The sequence below is a fragment of the Leopardus geoffroyi genome, chromosome A2, assembly GCF_018350155.1.
Source record: "Leopardus geoffroyi isolate Oge1 chromosome A2, O.geoffroyi_Oge1_pat1.0, whole genome shotgun sequence".
NCBI lineage: Eukaryota > Metazoa > Chordata > Mammalia > Carnivora > Felidae > Leopardus > Leopardus geoffroyi.
In genome coordinates this window covers 35,410,466-35,423,035 of record NC_059331.1, presented here as the reverse complement: position 1 = coordinate 35,423,035, position 12,570 = coordinate 35,410,466, and the positions used below count along the sequence as shown (strand labels likewise).

The 12,570-nt window shown below is 42.8% G+C and overlaps 1 protein-coding gene and 1 long non-coding RNA gene across 4 annotated transcripts in view; one reads left to right on the top strand and one right to left on the bottom strand.

Annotated features, from left to right (window-relative positions):
• TAFA1 (TAFA chemokine like family member 1) overlaps positions 1 to 12,570 on the bottom strand; it is a 513,047-nt gene that overhangs the window by 384,574 nt on the left and 115,903 nt on the right. The gene's annotated exons all lie outside the window — the stretch shown is intronic.
• LOC123605844 lies at positions 5,153 to 6,956 on the top strand. The gene is made up of 2 exons (XR_006715931.1): positions 5,153 to 5,249; positions 6,813 to 6,956. It is a non-coding gene; the product is annotated as an uncharacterized LOC123605844 (long non-coding RNA).

Below are 12,570 nucleotides of genomic sequence, written 5' to 3'. Positions count from 1 at the left end.
GTGGGGCAGGACACAGGGTCAGGGCCCAAAAATAGTGCTGAATTTTTACTGCACATGCTTAAAAACGCATGCACATCCCCCAAGATGCGGTGTAGAACTTACAGGGTCCACGGTCAGATTAACCCACACATGAGCTCTCCCTGCCACACCGAGATGGTCCTCACTGAAAAAGAGCAGAATGTTCCTAAACCGGAAGAGGAGGTTGCACAGAAGAAAAAGACATCCCAGAAGAAACTGAAGACACAAAAACTTAAGGTCAGGGAGTACATTGCTGCATAAGATAAATGCAAATAAAAGTAAAAAAAAAAAATTGAGTTAATACAGATACACTGCATGGAGATGGAGTAACCCCTGGCACTAAGAGCTTAGCGAACGCTTAACTATTAACTTCTCCAAGCTTCAGTTTCCTGAGCCAGAAAATAGGGGTAAAAACATCACCTATCGCACATGGTTGGTAGGACAAGGAAGTGAGATAACACACGTGAATTGCCTAGTTTACTTCCAGATATGAGCTCTCGGTTTTCCCGCCAGTAGTAGGCACAGTAGTAACAGCAGCTTTACCTCAAAGGGACACAAAAAATGAATACTGTTAATTAAAAAATTATTTTGTGTAAAAATCCCACATCTTCGGCTTTTCATTTTATTTAGCAGATTTTTTTTCTCCATTTGGGTATTCTGATTCAGGTGCTGTTGGGGATTTGATTTTCACAAGGCATCTTGGACTCAAATAAATTTGCTCTTGATTAAAAAAAAAAAAAAAATCTCGGGGCACCTGGGTGGCTCAGTCGGTTACGTGTCCGACTTGCGCTCAGGTCATGATCTCACGGTCCGTGAGTTCGAGCCCTGTGTCGCGCTCTGTGCTGACAGCTCAGAGCCTGGAGCCTGTTTCAGATTCTGTATCTCCCTCTCTCTCTGACCCTCCCCTGTTCGTGCTGTGTTTCTGTCTCAAAAATAAATAAACGTTAAAAAAAAAATTAAACAAAAAATCTCTCCTGTAAAGAGATGGCCTGTGCATCGTTCTAGCTTTACCTCCCCAAAGAGGGCTAGCCAGAGGCACACAGATATCTCTGCTGCTTGATGACGGTGAACAAGGAGGCCGCTTTGAAAGCTACCAGAGTTGTGAGGGATCCAGCAGGGGACCTGACAGAGACAAAGCTGGGAAGCTTCAGGGAGACAGACTAAAGGCTTGTCTGAAATCTCTGTAACGTTCCCCAGAACTTTCTCAAGTACCCGTCGTTTCACAGATGCTAAGTCTCGAGTCTGCCTGCATGCTGGTTCCTACCACTGAAATTTAGGAAGAGAGGACAATGCAAATACACAGTAATGACAACATACAATTTCTTAGACAAACTCATCTGAACTTGTGTCGATGTTTATTGCGCGTTAATGAGGGACCCAGCAGGTAGAAAATGCTCATTGGAATGACATGGACGAGGGAGGTTAAATACGCGAGGCTGGGGCGCCTGGGTGGCGCAGTCGGTTAAGCGTCCGACTTCAGCCAGGTCACGATCTCGCGGTCCGTGAGTTCGAGCCCCGCGTCAGGCTCTGGGCTGATGGCTCAGAGCCTGGAGCCTGTTTCCGATTCTGTGTCTCCCTCTCTCTCTGCCCCTCCCCCGTTCATGCTCTGTCTCTCTCTGTCCCAAAAATAAATAAACGTTGAAAAAAAAAATTAAAAAAAAATAAATAAATACGCGAGGCTTCCAGCAAGGTACAGACTGCCATGTTCCTTGGAATGGTCATAAAAAGGTCATATTTTTATCAGTGGTTGGGTAAATTTGTAGCACAATATGGAGCCATCTTTGGTCATAACCCATTCATCAGAAATAAGTAACCTGTAAGAGAAGCAAATGATAAGCAAATTGATCTGTAGCAATTAATTAGACATACCGGATAACAAAGTTGCTCCTGACTCTTCCGCAGAGGACCCTTTTGCACCCAGGCACTGGGCAGCCGTCAAATACAAGCAGCACTGACAGGAGCACAAGGGTCCCGCTTTTCCTCAAATTTCTGCAGCAGGTAATCAAAGACACCACACCTTTTACTTAATGCTCAGCGAGGGAGAGGACGTTTTTCTTTCAGAATAAGAGCATGTTGTAGTATTTTAGATGCATTTGGTGGAACAGTTTACCAAGTGTGTTCTCTACACAAGCTCCCATTTCAATTGCACACTAGGTCTGAGAAGTGGCAAATGGCATCCGACACCCAAGGAATATTACATCCAGGGGGGCTAAATGTCTTTGCGAGTAATGTATCTTTAAGTGGATGAAAGAGCCAGGCATGGAACTGATGTCCAGGGCAGGTATGGAAAACATTTCTCTTTCAAATATTTCAAGGGCTGCAAGGAAATTCTTAGCTCTGGGCCGATAGCAGACACAGATAGAGACATGCATTCAATAGCACGGAGGCTTTAGGGAGTATTTAAAAGTCCTCTTGCTCTTTCTCCATCCAATCTGTCAGTGCCAGTGTCCCCATGTTCCCAGCCTGATTTAAGTCATGTAAGTCTGTTTAGACAAGAAACCTATTGTACAGACGTAGGTCTAACACTTCAGAAGTTATCATGTTTAACATCTGATCACAATGTGTTAGCAGATACGCTATTTCGACTTCTGAGCTGTCCCCAGATGTACTCTGTTAGGAGAATCTCTCCCTCCCGTCCAGCGTTGTCCAATGTCCATCCTACATCAGCATCTCCTGGAGAGAGTTTAAAAACTATTGATATCGAGGTTGCACCCCCCCCCCAAATATCTGATGTAACGAATCCAGTCAAAAGACACTTGGAAAATATGTAAGGGAAGTTCTACATTTGACCATGTAAAAGGGTTTTGTTAGTTTTTTTTTTCTCCAGGAGGGTTTCTCAGAGTTTTTAATACATTCACGCATCATGTGACTCTCCAAGATGGGGAACCATAGTTGATAGAGTTTGGCAAACTTATTTTACTCCAAAGTCTTTTCGGTGTTGAACATTTCCTGAGACTCATGTTGCATACTGACCTAATGAATTCTAGGAGAGAAGGAGGGATGTTTTCATCAGCTCTGAATTCAACAGGAGCCACAAGGCACCTACTAAAGAGAAAGACTGCATCCAAAGAAAGAAATGATTAAGACGACCTTCCTAGTCTAGAGCCTCATGACACAGTGAGGTCCCTGCACCAGCCTCACCCGCCTCCTGGGGAGGTGGTTGGAAATGCAGAGTCTCAGGTCCCACCCCAGACCCAAGGAAGCAGCATCAGCATTTTGACAAGATTCCCGGGGAAGTCACAGGCACGTTAAAATTTAAGAAACCTTGCTATAATCCACCATTTTTTCAACCCCTTCCCAGGTTTCATCATTCTGGCTTTGAGGCAGATGTCACCAGTGGGTCGACAGGAGGACTTCCTGTAGCACACCTTGTGCGCTCCACTGACGGACAAGAAAAGCTCAGACTCTGGTGGCACAACTCCAGGGGCATCAGGCACAAAGAACATAAAGGAGACACTGTCCCCCAGAGTTGTGTCAACCAAAGAAATATTTTCAAAATTGACACCATACCATGTAGACTATAGAGACTTCATACATGAGTCCTGTCAAAGAGCTTTAATTGATTCAAGCTTATCGATAACTGTTAATACTTTTTGAGAACTTAATAGGGTCTAGCACCTTGATGTCACTTTACAGTCTTTATTTTATATTATCAGTATGACAACACTCTAAGACATAATCTGTTATTGCCCTCATTTTTGATGAAACAGAGGTTGCTATGAGTTTATAAAAGATGTCATGCTCAAGGTCAAAGAATTGATAATAACATACGTGGGATTAGACTCTTGATCTAATGCTGAGACCACGCTCTTACTACAGAAAAGCTGAATTAAGAAAAAGATCTGTAGGATAGATTATTGAGGTGAGAAATTACAGGAGAGTTCAGGGATCATACCTGAAGAGAGAGGTTAATATGAAAGTCATGGCTAGAATGTGTTCTTAGGGGACTAGGTTTTGCCAAGTTTAAAATGAAGAACACTGCATAAGCAGACAATGATGAAAAAATATTTGCTACATGATTACAATGTCTGATCACACTAACAGGTAATTTCCATAGGCATTTAAAAATCCTCAAAGAGCTACTCTCTTGTTTTATGCTCACCATAGTCCAATGGAGACTTTTACCACTTACATGTTCAGGGACAAGGTAAGTCCCAGGAATTTAAGAACTTCTCCTGAGATCTTGAAGCCTGGAAGTGATGATGGTGAGATCCAAAACCAGGTCTTAAAACTTTCATACTCTGAGCTCTTTCCACTACAGCATAGCCACCTTCCCAACCATCAGATAAATGTCAGGACCTTGAGAATAAAAGACGGCAGGTCCACTTCTCAGCTGGCCAGCCTGGCCTGGACAGCCAACAGACACAAATGAGAGGGCTCATGGAAATGAATTGATAGAACCACAATAACAAAATTTAGAAAATGCCTTCCAACAATTTTTCACACTTTAGCAGACATTTGGTTCTGACAAATGGTCGATTCTGGTACCTAAGAGCACAGAAAGTTATTTTTCCACAGTCCTTAAATTTGATTTTTTTTTCTCTCTCTCTTAAAAAAAAAAATGTTTCTGCCAAGCCTACTAAAAAAAAAAAAAAGGAAGAAAAGAAAGTCTCCTCCAGGTTTCCTGCTGGCATAAAGGGCATTCTGGATAGTGCGACAGCTCGACAAGCCCTATCATTAGTACAGACCACAGGGACAGGGAGAGAGAGGAATTAGGCCAGGTCACAGATGAACAGTGTTCTAGAATTCTAGGGTCAACAGGGATTTTGAGAAGTCAGTGCATCCATTCCTCTGTCTCCAGGAATGATTCACCTTTCCCCAATAATATGGACCATGATAGAGCGAGTTTATTCTATTTTACAGAATACTGGAAGACAGGTTTTTCTGTGGATCAACACTTTGCAAACACCTGTCCACTCTTACACATCTTCTCTTGGTTTTGGTTGTCAACTGAACCATGTTTTGCCTTCTCTCCTCCCCACCCTCCCATTCACCCAGGAGACGCGTGACAATGTCTGGAGACTGTTTTCATTGTTAAGACTGGAGAGGAGTTCACTACTGGCATCTAGAAGGTAGAACCTGGGATGTTGCTACATACCCCAGAGTGACAGGACAGCCCTGCAGCCAAAAATTATCTGCCCCAAAATTGAATATGCCAAGGTTGAGAAACTTTACAGAAGAGGGAAGGGCAGTCATCCTTTGTATATTGCTGTCACTGTGTGGATGGGAAGGTAGGTAACACAATATTTGTTGATACAAGTGCCTACCCATAGTAGGCTAAAGTTCTATGCTTCAGAAACACATTTCTTCATAAGACATTTAAAGGATATGTAGAATTCTTTTTTTTAAGTCATACTGACCTAACTCTTTACTGACTAGCTGAGCTTAGCTATTGGACAATAATTCCATGAGGGCAGAAACCATATATGGTGAATCTCTACTCTCCCAGGGTCTACCACAGAAAATCGCAGTTGGTAGATGCTTCATATATGTTTTAAAAGTCTCTATGTAAAAATTCAAATTATCTGGTTATATAAAAACCTAGGTGGATTTTCACCAAATTAAGGGCATGTGCTAAGATGGTCTATCTTAAAGTTACTGGTTATTTTGTGTACTTGATATTTTGGTGCTCCCTGGGTAAGGCATCTCAAAAACATGGATAGTCTTCCAGAATAGTTGAAACCAAGGAATCTTTGTGACTGTAATTGGGGCATGGCGTGCCATATGTGTGAAGATTTTATACAATAAAAAGTAACTGTGGTTTCCAAAGTGAGTCCCAAAGTGAAAATCATAGAGGTAAATTCTGCAAATTATGGACGTTGCTTTGCTTCCCACAAGGGCAACCCTATTTAGTTATGTAGTGGTCTACTTCTTGGAAATAAGCCACCTCTGAGAGGAAAGTCTTAAAGAGAATCAGAGCTGAGCAATTCATGGCATGGGGTGTATTTAAAGTGCTCTTGGAAAGCTACCAATTACCAATATCACAGACACAACCCATTTCTGTTTTAACAGGAACTGCTTTAGCCCATCCTGTTAGAGTAGGAGGCTTCACCAACTTCCTTTAGACTTTAATTGATAACACACAAATCTGTTGCCACAGATGGTTGGGTGGGCAGCATCTGAAGCTGAGGTCTGGAAGAAGGCTTCCCACCCCCAGCAGATGCAAGAACATTCAAGAAGTGTCGATGCAGGGCGCACCATGGAAACAGAATTGAGGGAAGAGCTGTGGGTTGCACATCAAAGCACAAGGGGTCTGGATTAAAGGTGCCCCTGCATGAAGAAGGTTACAAGGTTCTAGCTCATCTTTATGTCATGTGCGAATCAGATCATATGGTTTTGAATCCCAGCTATAGCAGCCATTAACCATGGGATCTTGGGCAACTTATTTAACTTCTCCAAGCTCTGCCGTTCCCCATATGCAATGGAGATTGATATCATACCTCTCTTTTTAGATTTTGAGAAGTTTGAATGAGATATAAAGACATTTTCTATTAATTATTAGTATTTCCCCATGTATAAAAGAGAACTATCCTTGAAATAATCTCTGTTTTCCTTGTCTTGGAAAATTTTTCGTTTGTTCGCAATATGGCATGAAGGATCTATGGCATTCCATTGATCTACAGGTAGGACGGCAGAACTCAACAGTTAGTAAGCTCAGTGACCTCAGATTCTTTAGGGACAACTGAAGGAATCTCATATAATGCCAACTGCTCAAAGAAAGTAGAAATGACCTGTGAAGGTAGCTATCTCAGAATGAGGAGAAACTTCACTGAACTGGTCTCTTTCAGTGGCAGGTGACTGGAAGTTAACAAAAACTGCCTCACGGAATAAACAGGAAGACATCAATGGACTCTCCTTCCAGATGAGAAGCCCAGTGCAAAGCTTCAGGCCAGGTGGTATCTAGCTGATGAAAAGAGATCATGGGGACTCTGTTTCTATCTCTTGGCTTTACTTCCTTTTGTGTTGACTTTGCTCTCAGCAAGGCCTTCTGCAGGGGTGACTCCAACAGCTCCAAATATATATCCTCTCACTGTCAAGGCCAACAGACCAAAATGTATCTTTCCCCTTCACTCTTGTAAAAGGCTAAGGATTTAATCTGTTTTGGTCAGACATGGGTTGTCTGCCTACTACGGGCAATCAGAACACGTTCATGGGTTGAGGAGGGAAGAACGAATGATACATGCACTTCCCCCACTAAGAAATGTGCAATCCAAATGTAGTGGATATCATTCAAGGCGACTGAAGAGAAAAGGGTATGATTCTTGATCAACGCAGAAGCTGAGGCGCCTGGGTGGTTCACTCTTGTTTTCAGCTCAAGTCACGATCTCAGTGTTGTGAGTTGGAGCCCTGAGTTGAGCTACACACTGACAGCGTGGAGCCTGCTTAGGATTCTCTCTCTCTTCTTTCTCCCTCCCCCCCCCCAAAGTAAATAAATACACTTTAAAAAATGAAAAAAAAATGCAGTAGTTTAATCTGGAAGGAGTTTCTGGAACAGGAAATTCGTTTTGATATTCTAGAAAAAGAGTAACATACTCAGCTGCTTCTGAAAGAGACCCTGTCCTCTTCCTTCAAAGCTTTAGGATAGTATCACCTTTATAGGCAATGAGCAAAGAACACTGGTCCCCAAATCAGCTGCCCCTTTTGAATCAATTGTGATGACTAACATCAAGTGCGATTGTCCCCAAATTACCCTCCCACTCAAGATGTGAATAGACAGACAATGTGATTGGTTGGAGCCCAAGACTGTTCTCGCTCCTATCTACTACACGGTATCCACTGCAGTTTGAGACGCAAGAGTCAAACCAAGTCCAAGGTAGCACAGGAAAGTGGTGTTGGTTGACACCTAGTGTTTAGGAAGGACTTATTTAGAATTTCACATGCCTTATTTCACTTGGTCCTGACAACCGCTCCATGGGTTAAGTACCACTAATATCCTCATTTGCAGATACGAAAACATGAGCTATAGGTCCAAGATCACATACAGCTAATAAACAGAAGAGCCAGCCACTGCTGAAGAGCTCGTACTCTTAACCACTCTATGTTCAGTTTCCTGTGTTGACATGAGTTGGGACAGAAATAGATGAGTGCAGGTAAGATGAGGCTTGCTGTTAATTGGAAGGGAATCCTACACCAGATTCCAGGCATTATTAAAATGCGGAAGTCAGATCTGGCATCACTGTAGGAACTCAACTTTTTTTTTTAGGGTGTTCTAGTTGTGAAAAAGTTGTTGAGGTTCCAGAAACCTTCTCGTTCATCCTATTAAAAAAAGCAGTCTAGGGGCGCCTGGGTGGCGCAGTCGGTTAAGCGTCCGACTTCGGCCAGGTCACGATCTCGCGGTCTGTGAGTTCGAGCCCCGCGTCAGGCTCTGGGCTGATGGCTCAGAGCCTGGAGCCTGTTTCCGATTCTGTGTCTCCCTCTCTCTCTGCCCCTCCCCCGTTCATGCTCTGTCTCTCTCTGTCCCAAAAATAAAACGTTGAAAAAAAAAAAAAAGCAGTCTAAATATCCCAATTACAATGAACAATTCCATACATTTAGTTTAAAAAGAAGAAGCTGACAAAAGACCACAGACTCTTGTCTTTATAATAACAAGACACATTGTGCCTACAGTGAATCAATATTTCCCCATAATGGCACTTGTCTCCCACTGAATTCCTGGCAAATTCTGCAGAGGAAAGCAATGCTTACAGTACATTGTCACTTTGGTATTTCAGGGGGAATCATTCATCCCCACGTATTATTGCAACAGTGCTCACTTTACAGAACCAGTCCCCAACTCTAATTTCCAATGGTGTGTATTTCTCCTCTTACTGCTCTTTAAATGCACAATTAATTTCTAAGGTTAATTGATCTCGTATTTGGTACGTCAATATTTGCATGTGTTAACATAAATAAATATATATAATGATAGACGCAACAATGTAGTAGAAATTCATTTCCCCATGAAACTCATTAAATACAATTAAAATACGCTGGTAGTTTCCAGAATTCTAAAGGTACACCAGTGCAAATCTGAAATATTGGACAAATACAATTGGATTCTATGTGGCCACACTCAAGGAGAGTGATTCACAGAGCAGAGGAATTTGCACATCCTGCTTTCTTCACAATTTCCCCCTTGGATAATGGCATTTGGAGCGTCAAGTCCCCCAGTCCTAGAGACTTCTAGCAATGTCAAATATATCCTAATTCTACCTGAAAAAATTTGCAGTGATTCAGTGCCCAACTAAGTACAACCTCACTATTACGGAAACCAACCATTGATAATAACAACAATGGAGCACTTAGCAATACTACTGAATGTCTGCCATGGGGCTGGTGCTGTGGACTTCCCACTGTGCATTCCTACAGCTATCGGGACTCACAAGCAAGCTGCGATGTGGGATAGATACGCCCTCTTGACTTAAAATCAGACTCTCTCTGGCTGAATGCCATCTGACAGGACATTCGCTCCTTCATCTAATCATAAAGTTGAAGGGACAATGAAAAACAGGAGATTTGGAAGAAAACAAAAAAACAAGGTATTTATATGAAACAATGTGAAGTGACTGAATGCTTGAGGGTTTTTGTTTGTTTTGTTTTGTTTCTTTCTGTGCCTAGAAGTCTCTTAACGTATTACGAGGGAAAGGAAAGATTTTCCTACGAAGTACTCTTATTTCTAGACCTTGAGAAACTAGTTTGGGAAACAATAAACCCCTGACATAATGGAAAAATCATTCTGGTGCTTTCACTCTTGTCTTTTGAAAACTTGTATCCTTGAAAACACTATTATGAGATTTTCCCCTCAGCCAAATCCTTGGGGCCTGAGTGGCTGATGGCAGGTCCTTAACAAACAGGTGAAAAGCAGAATGAAAGTACCCTTTGAAATTTCAGCGAACCACTGGGCCAAAATTCACTATCAACTGAGAAACAAATTAATTGATCCACACTGGATCTCATCAGAATGCTCACTGATGGAGGAGAGAATCCCACATACCAGGTGATTTTTTTAATTACACCTTTTTGATTTGTATCCACCCAAGAAGGAGACAAATCAAGAAAAAGAAAAAAAAATCCCCTGCTTTTCCCCCAGGGTCTGTTGTTCACCCCATCCCCTTTCTCCATTTAGGAACCCAAAACATATATATTTCGTTTCCTTCCCAACCTGCTCATTTAAAAAAAAAAAGAGAAGTAACAAATGCACTCTGTGAATGGGGTTGCCATGGAGAAGCTGTTCCAGGTAAAGAATAGTCACTACAGAAAAGTGGCATGCAGCTTGTCAGCAGAAATGCTGCCGCAGCCCCAGAGCAATCATGATTCTGCCCCTGCTCATTTAAATACAACAGGGTTCTGCAGGTCTCCAGAAAAGGCTCTGTCCCTTCGTGGGGGGGCCTGGCTTTCCAGAGGAGCTGCATCCTGGCTGTCTGTATTTAAATCAAAGCACACACTGTCATATTTAAGAGAACCCTAATGAAAATCCTTTGTTTAAAGCTTTTCCTCTGGTTTCAGAGCATCAGGTTTACTTATAGTGGGATCAACCCATAGAGTTCTAACTCGGGACCTCAGCCAGCGTGAAGGAAATAAAGGTCCATTGTGAGCTGCCTTAGTTTTGACTCTTCTCTTTTTCTTGAAAAAAGGCATCGGCCCAAATCAGAGGAATAAGTACAAGTTTACCTTTCTGGAGTCCAGCCTTTTTCTCTGCTGGTTAAAAATTATTTTTTTTAATTTATTTTTATTTAAAAAAATTTTTTTTAACGTTTATTCATTTTTGAGACAGAGAGAGACAGAGCATGAATGGGGGAAGGCCAAAGAGAGAGGGAGACACAGAATCTGAAACAGGCTCCAGGCTCCGAGCAGTCAGCACAGAGCCCGACGCGGGGCTCGAACTCACGGACCGCGAGATCATGCCCTGAGCCGAAGTCGGACGCCCAACCCACTGAGCCACCCAGGTGCCCCCAAAATTATTTAAAGACTATGTAAATAAATTTAGGTTCCTTTATTAGACTTCAGCATAACAGCTCAGGTTTCAGAGAAAGGAAGTATGTTTAGGGGGGCACGAGATACACACACATACCCTAAATATGCAGGAACCATATACATCTACCATCATACCTAAGGTTGTTTCAATGTAAAATGGAAAGAGAATCTTGATATTTTGGAAGGAACAAAGAAACGGTGATTGCGACTCAGTTAAGACTTGTTCAAATAAACTGCTATTCAGCAAGCCCTCATGATCTAATCCTTCAAGAATCGGCTTCTAGCTTTGAGCATGCAACAAATACCACTGACATTTCTTAAGTATCTATTATGTTCCAAGCACGAGGCTGGATCCTTTATATTCATAACTGTGTTTGGTCCTCAAAGTAACTCCATGGTGGTTTACAAACAAGAAAATAGTGGTTTAGGGGCGCCTGGGTGGCTCAGTCAGTTAAGCGACCGACTTCAGCTCAGGTCATGATCTCACGGTTCGCGAGCTCCAGCCCCTCATCGGGCCCTGTGCCGCCTGCTCGGAGCCTGGAGCCTGCTTGGGATTCTGTGTCTGTCTCTCTCTCTGCCACTCCCCTGCTTGCGCTCTCTCTCTCAAAAATAAATAAACAACAACAACAACAACGATAATAATAATGAAGAAGGAGGAGGAGGGGAGGGAGGAGGAGAAGAAAATAGTGATTTAGAGCGGTTAAGCAACTTGCCAAGGCCTATTCTTCCTTACTCTGGCCAAGCTGAAGGTTCAAACCTGGGTCTTGCAGATTCCTGCAGAGTGTGTGTTTCTTCCTCCATGCTGCCAGAAATTCAGGAAATGACAAAATTCAGCTGCGGGACCGCAGCCACGCAAAGCACGTGCCCCATCACTGAGGACTGGGACGGCATCAGAGAAGAAATGATATAGGCTTTGTTTGGCCTGGGCTAGGTATCCCGGAGATGCATTATGGCAGACACTGCTGGACGACCATCTGAAATCTACTCTCCCCGGCTCTTTGCTAACAAGTGGCAACATGCCCAGCTTCACTACTACACTTGCCAGGCTGCTGTACAGACATGTGTGGCGAGTGACATGTAATCAAAAGCTTCGGGTAAGGTTTGCAGCAAAGTTTTCTAAAAGGGTCTCGTTTGGCCAGTCTGTGTCTTCTTGCCTTTTCACCTGCCTGCACACCCATCTCAGGGCTGAAAGGTGGGTGACAAGTCATAATAATCAGAGAGGAACTCAGAAGATAGAGACCAGGGGCTAAGAGACTTCACTAACCTGAAGACAGTGATTCAAGTCCTGGTTTCTTGTTTATGTAAAAGAAAATTACCGTGACTCTTCTTTAAGCCAGTTTTACTTAGGGCTTCTGTCATACAAAGTCAAAACCAGCCCAACTGAAACCTCCAGGGCGTTAGAAGAAGAAAGAAAAAGGAGTCAGAATTCGTTCCTTTGTCTTCCCAGTGCGATGATAGCGTCCTGGAGGCTAGAGATCTTATCGCTTACATTTCCTTTTTTGCCTCCCCCAATACCCAGAACTTTTCCAGATAAACAGCCGAGTCTATAGTCACTTGCTTACTTAAGCCAGTAGATATTTTAGAAAAGAGCCAAGGAAG